The sequence below is a fragment of the Capsicum annuum genome, chromosome 8 (genome assembly GCF_002878395.1).
Source record: "Capsicum annuum cultivar UCD-10X-F1 chromosome 8, UCD10Xv1.1, whole genome shotgun sequence".
Classification (NCBI taxonomy): Eukaryota; Viridiplantae; Streptophyta; class Magnoliopsida; order Solanales; family Solanaceae; genus Capsicum; species Capsicum annuum.
Genome location: NC_061118.1, coordinates 158638333 through 158645794, shown reverse-complemented (window position 1 = coordinate 158645794; position 7462 = coordinate 158638333). Strand labels below are relative to the sequence as shown.

The following is a 7462-nucleotide window of genomic DNA, read 5'->3' as shown; positions in this document are numbered from 1 at the left end:
TGATCAGCATACCATGACATATATTCAGAGAGATCTTCATAAAGTGTGTCTTTTGTGATAAGATCATCAATGACTTTCCGAAGTATGAGCATGTGTAAATCCATATTTAGAGGAATTGCTTTGATAAAGGTGGTTAAGAACTTTTCAGAGAAGAAGTGTAGAAAGAACTTCATTATATCTGTAAACATTAATCACTTAAGTCATTATCAAACCAATAAATTTCATTTTCAAGGAATTCGTTGTGGTTAAGGAATAAATCTTCTTCTATTAGGTTACGAATTAGAGTTTCTAAGATAAGAAAATGAATATCTTCGTTTAAAGGAATGCATTTGATAATAGTAATTATAGTTTTCTCCGAGAGGAAGTATGTGTAAAAATTCATGTTAGATATTCGTGAGATAGAAAATCAGGCAAAGAATTTTCACTACCCTTTTTATATTGTATTTCATAATCAAAAGGGGCTAATTGAGCTTGCCATCGTGCAAATATTAATTTAGAGGCATCATGTTTAAAGTCTTTATTAAACATAAATTTAACGGAGAGCATCAGTTCTAATTATAAATTTTTGGTTATACAAATGATCTTGGAATTTTAAAACACATTTTACAATAGTTAGCATTTCATGGGCTACTGTGGCGTATTTTTTCTGACTTTCAGTCCATTTGCCAGAATAAAATCGAATCAAACATTCTGTTTTTGTATGGGGATTAACTTGTTTAAGTATTCCGCCTTACCCAATATTAGAAGCATCAGTTTCAACGATTTTCAACCAGTTAGGGTTTGCAAGAGATGTACAAGGAAGAGTTTGAACTCGGTTTTTAATTAATTTTACTAAATCAATGTGGGTTTGAGTCCAAGGAGTTTTGTGATCCTTTTTTAATCTATCATACAAAGGAGCTAAATCTCTAGACAGATTTTCATAAAAAGGCGAAATATAGTTAAGACTACCGAAGAACCTTTGAAGTTGTTTTTTATCAGTAATAATATCAGGGAATTTTTTAACAAATTCTAGAACTCGTTGTATAGGCTCAATAGAACCTTGAGAAATATTATGTCCTAAAAATCTAATAATTGTCTGAAATAAACTTATCTTTGGTTTGGAGATGACTAAGCCATTTTGAATAATTATTTGTTTAAACGTATGCAAATGTTTAAAATGAGATTCAAGGGTTTTTGAGAATACTAAAATATCATTAATATAGACAATGATAAAGTCCATATAGGGATTAAAAATGTCATTCATAATTTTTTGAAATTCAGAAGGAGCATTTTTCAAACCAAATGGCATAACATTCCATTCATACTGTCCAAAAGGGACATTAAAAGCAGTTCTATAAGTATGCTCTTTATCAATTTGAATTTGCCAATAACCAGATTTTAAATCAAATTTTGAGAATATATTAGCATCATATAATCTGGAAAGTAAGTCCTTTTTATTCGGTATAGGATATCAAATCCATTTTAAAACTTTATTCAGAGGTTTATAGTTTATAACTAATCGAGGTACTCCTCGTTCTTTTTCAGCAACATTATTGACATAAAAAGCAGTACAAGACCAAGGGGATTTTGAAGGTTTTATAAGATACTTTTGCAGAAGACTATCAATTTTTGTCTTACAGAATTCTACTAACTCTGTATTCATTTGACAGGGTTGAGATTTAGTTGGAATTTTTTCTTCACTGAAGTCATTTTCATAAGGAAGAGAAACAATATGCTTCTTTCAGTTCCAGAAAGCATTTGGATGATCCACACAAATATCAAGAATCAATTGATTAGAAATTATTTTTATTTTTTCTTGGACCTTTACTGATTTTAAAGTATCAAAAATATTAATACTCATTAGTTCTAATTGTAAAAAATTAATTTGCTTTTGTTTCATACTGATAAGGGCATTTATATCCCTTGTTACAGGATTAGTAACAAAAGGGTAAGAGATTTGTTTATTCTTATAAGTAGCCTTAAAACCATTTACATCAATATGTGTATAAAGATAGATAGCATTTATAAAAGGTGTTCCTAAGATAATAGGAGGATATAACTGATTTTTTACTAAGAAGAAGAAATGTGGAATGCAGACTTTATCTCGACATATATGAGTATTTGATAATTTATAGTTGATATCAAGAGTATGACCAGATGCATACTTGACTATGTGAGTAGTTTTTTCAAAATACCTGGTTGGAATTAGTCCTTCTTGAATACAACTAACATCAGCACCACTATCAATCATAGCAATATTAGTGATAGAAAATTCCTTATTTATCAGAATAGTGCAATTTATATACCATTTATGAGCAGTAACTATTTGCATCATCCCCAAAAAATAATCTCTTTTTAAATCTTCTGTTGGACTAAGTTTATCAATTTTAGAATTTTCCAAATCCTTTTCTTTTCCTTTTGAAGTAATAGAAGTTTCAGGGATGTCAATAATCTTTTCTTCAAGTTTCAAAATTCTATGATCGGAGATCATCTGATTTTGTTTTAAGGAAACAATTTCCTTTTTTAATTATTCAACTTTGATTTTTAGATCATTAAAGATAGTATCTCTTCCTGGAGTTTGACTCAACGCAAGACGTCGATTAACTTATGCTAAGGAATAAGACATGTGATAATTATCATAAGAGTTATCTTTGGAAATACTAGTATTAGCAGAAGATTTTTTAGTAGCAAAATTAATGATTTTTTCAGGAAGTTTTTCATCAGTAACTTCTTTCAGTAATTCAAGGACATTATCAGCAGTAAGAGTTTGAAAATTTAAATCAAGATCTTCGAATTGCGCTTGAAGTTTATACATTATTTTATCACAATTACAAATATCATTATCACAATCATTACATTTATCAACTTGATTGAGTTCACTATCAGAATTAGGTAATTCAAAATCATTTTCAAATGTAGAATCAAATTCAGAATCAGAGGTATATAACAAACTATAGACTTGGTCATGAACTTCTTCAGAAAGTCCTAAGGACTTGAGTTTTTGTAATTTGCAGTTTGGAGCTATATGACCATACTGGTTGCACTTATAGCACTTAATTTTGGCTAACTCTCTTTTTGATCTATTTTTTGTGAATCTGGTAGACTTACGGAAGGATTTTCTAGTTTCACGTTCTTTTTTGGTTCTATGCCTAGAACGTTTATTTCTATAGGATTTATTAGGCTTGCAATATCTTTGGGTTTTTCGTGCTAAGGGTTTATCCATACCAAATTGTTCACAAAAGTCTCCTAATTGGGATTTTTCTCTGAGTTTGTCGAGCTTAATTTGTCTGGCTAATTTTAACTCGTTGCAAAGGGCTAAGCCTTCCTGTGTACAAGCTACAATAAGCTGACCATAAGTTTTTTCTGAATACTAGACTTCGCCATAAGATCCTCTGAGTGATTTTCTAACTCTTTCAGCAAATAAAGGTGGAAGGCCATCAATAAATTTAGCTTTCCAATGGTCATACTTACTTTCGGGTAAATCCATAACCCTACTAAGAAAGGTATCTTTATACCATCTAAATTCTCCTAAGTGTTTGTATTTTAAACCATTAAGAAGAGTTCTAATGTTTTCATACTGATTGGTAAATCTTCCTTCAAAATGTTCAATAATTGTAAGCATAAGGATATAGACAGCATCTGATCGACCTGCCCGAAGTGGTCGACCTAGATTATCTTTTCCAGTATTATCATTGGTGGCATTAAAAATAGTCTCGCGTTTATTATCGTCTAGGAAATTATCCCACCAACCTCGAAGTTGGCCAGTAAATCCCGCAACAATCATTTTACAAATTGTTGGGTCAGTACGATTGGCCCGATTTTCTGGCGAAGCAGTGGCTGTGGCAATAGTAGCATATATGGACATCCGATGGATAAGAATAGAGATTTGTCGATCAGATAATCCGTCAATATTCCATTCATAAATAGCTTCTCCACTATAAGAAGTATTTGTTGATTCCATTCTCTTTTCTCGATCAAAACATCTTGAGGAGTTGGACGCGGATAATAAGCAGTAGACCTACGGGGAATATCTGCGTATTTTTTTTCTGGTTGTTTTTTAATCATACCTTTTAGCTTATTTAGCTCGGAAGAGATTACATCTCTAGTATTTTGAGTAGACTCGATATTATCAGCAAAATTAGACTCGAGATTTTGTACAAAATCATCAGAAATATTAAGAGGTTGAATGTTCAAACGAGAGAATTTTTTGTCGAAGAGTTTTTCTAATTGGTCTAATTGAGAACCTTTTTCAAATCCTTCTATTTCAGGAGGTCTTTGGATACAAGGTTTAGATAATATATATATCTCTTCGTCTTTGTTTTGGGAAGTAGAAGGAGTATTACAGGAATTCATCTGGGTACTAAGTTTGTTAACTGACTCAATTAATTCATCGAGTTTTTTATCAAGAGAGGAAATATGTTCTCCTAAAACCTTAACATAAAGTCTCAAATAATTATTTTGGGCGATAAGGTTATTTATTTCAGAAACAGTAATTTTTCCAACATCTTCACTGACAAATTTTTGGAAAGCAGAAAAAGTCATTCCAGTATTATTGGGTAATATAAAGGAAGACTGAGGAGGATAAAGAGCCTGAGTAATTATACCATCAGAATTTTGATAAGATCTTTCAATTATTTTGATATATGACGGCAAATATGCAGACATGAACCATGGTACAAAAAAAATGATTTTATTATGTAAGACACATATTTCATAGAATTCTTCGAAAATATTTCATAATTCCTCAGGATTATAGGTTTCAAAAAACCATGTCCTAAAGGTTTTCCATGTTTCAGAAAAAAATTCTTTCTGAATATATTTTCTTGCCTGAGAACCAGGACTAAAATCAATAAGTTGTGTCTTTATAGTTAAACAGAATTGATATCAAAATCCATCTCAAATGGGGTAGGGATTTTCATTATCAAAATCTTGAACTATATTAGTTTTGGAGTTGATTTTTATCTTTTCTACACCTTTAGGTGTAACATGCGAATCTGCAGAATTAATAGTATGCAAGGATGCCGCTCGATTCCTAACTGGACCATAATCAGGTTCGATAGGTTTGATAGGAGAAATGTGATGTATTGAAGGAAGTCTTCTTGGTAATGAAAAAGAATTTCTATAGACTGGGGGATTATTATCAAATTATAGACAGATTCGTCCATCTGAATTTTGAGTTACTTGAGTTAACTTTGAATTAGTCACGTCCTCCGCCAATTGTTTTGGAGAAGTGACTGAGTTTAAAATCTATGTTTTGGGAAAGTCAATTTCATCCCATAGAATAGGTCTTCGGGTAGTCACCCTGGATTTTATAAAATTAGTTTCAATAAGCATAGTGCAATCAGAATTATCATATATTAATTTACATCGAGGATTTAAGGTTGATAATAAACGATAGTATATGCGGTAAGATAATCCTATAAGTTCAGATCCAGGGGCACAATCATATCCATGAGTTTTCACATTTAAGGTTAAAGCATGAAGAATATTTACATCAGTCAGAGATAATTGTAAATTTGGCTGAGTATTAAAATATACAGAACCATAAACAAGAATAGATTCAATAGGTTCCATTAAGGATTTTCTAAAATTTAAATTCCTAGCATCACGCAAGGCAACTAAAAATGTTTCAGGGAGACCCTTTAGTGTTAATGGTCGAAAGACAATTTGTACTAGGCCAATATGCATATAATTATAATTACGTTTAAAAATATCAATATCATGCTTATTTAGGAGTTGAATAGTCTGTTCATCAGCATTTAAAACAAGGGATTGTTCAGTTGTTTTAATAATTTATTTATGTTTTATTTTATCAAAAAATCCGTATTCATAAATGGTTTTTAATTCAACTTTTGGAATTATCCATTTATTTAGTAAATTCATATCTTGAGGTAAATCTACCTCTTCGAGTTTTATACTTTTAGTACTAATTTCTCCCATATCCATAATTATAAAAACCTTATATCTATGCTAAAATTCTTCACCGTACTTAACATATTTATTATGAAAATTCACAGGCTCTAATACCATTAACAAGATCTCTTAGGCTGGGGTATGCCACTCAGCCTACCAGACCTTATAATAATATCGGATTAAGCCAAAGTCGGAAGACCGAACCAAAGCACCTAATTGATTCTTGATATTTGTGCGGATCATCCAAATGCTTTCTGAAACCAAAAGAATCATATTGTTTCTCTTCCTTATGAAAATGACTTCAGTGAAGAAAAAATTCCAACAAAATCTCGACCCTGTCAAATGAATACAGAGTTAATAGAATTCTGTAAGATAGAAATTGATAGTCTTCTACAAAAGGGTCTTATAAAACCTTCAAAATCTCCTTGATCTTATACTGCTTTTTATGTCAATAATGCTGCTGAAAAAGAACGAGGAGTACCTCGATTAGTTATAAACTATAAACCTCTGAATAAAGTTTTAAAATAGATTCGATATCCTATACCGAATAAAAAGGACTTACTTTCCAGATTATATGATGCTAATATATTCTCTAAATTTGATTTAAAATCTGGTTATTGGCAAATTCAAATTGATAAAGAGCATACTTATAGAACTGCTTTTAATGTCCCTTTTGGACAGTATGAATGGAATGTTATGCCATTTGGTTTGAAAAATGCTCCTTCTGAATTTCAAAAAATTATGAATGACATTTTTAATCCCTATATGGACTTTATCATTGTCTATATTGATGATATTTTAGTATTCTCAAAAACCCTTGAATCTCATTTTAAACATTTGCATACATTTAAACAAATAATTATTCAAAATGGCTTAGTCATCTCCAAACCAAAGATAAGTTTATTTCAGACAAATATTAGATTTTTAGGACATAATATTTCTCAAGATTCTATTGAGCCTATACAACGAGTTCTAGAATTTGCTAAAAAATTCCCTGATATTATTACTGATAAAAAACAACTTCAAAGGTTCCTCGGTAGTCTTAACTATATTTCGCCTTTTTATGAAAATCTGTCTAGAGATTTAGCTCCTTTGTATGATAGATTAAAAAAGGATCACAAAACTCCTTGAACTCAAACCCACACTGATTTAGTAAAATTAATTAAAAACCGAGTTCAAACTCTTCCTTGTACATCTCTTGCAAACCCTAACTGGTTGAAAATCGTTGAAACTGAAGCTTCTAATATTGGGTAAGGCGGAATACTTAAACAAGTTAATCCCCATACAAAAACAGAATGTTTGATTCGATTTTATTCTGGCAAATGGACTGAAAGTCAGAAAAAATACGTCACAGTAGCCCATGAAATGCTAACTATTGTAAAATGTGTTTTAAAATTCCAAGATGATTTGTATAACCAAAAATTTATAATTAGAACTAATGCTCAATCCGTTAAATTTATGTTTAATAAAGACTTTAAACATGATGCCTCTAAATTAATATTTGCACGATGGCAAGCTCAATTAGCCCCTTTTGATTATGAAATACAATATAAAAAGGGTAGTGAAAATT

The 7462-nt window shown here is 30.7% G+C and overlaps 1 pseudogene; it reads right to left on the bottom strand.

Annotated features, from left to right (window-relative positions):
* Positions 1–1376: 1376 nt before the first annotated feature.
* LOC124886690 lies at positions 1377–4044 on the bottom strand (annotated as a pseudogene).
* Between the last annotated feature and the right edge of the window lie 3418 nt (positions 4045–7462).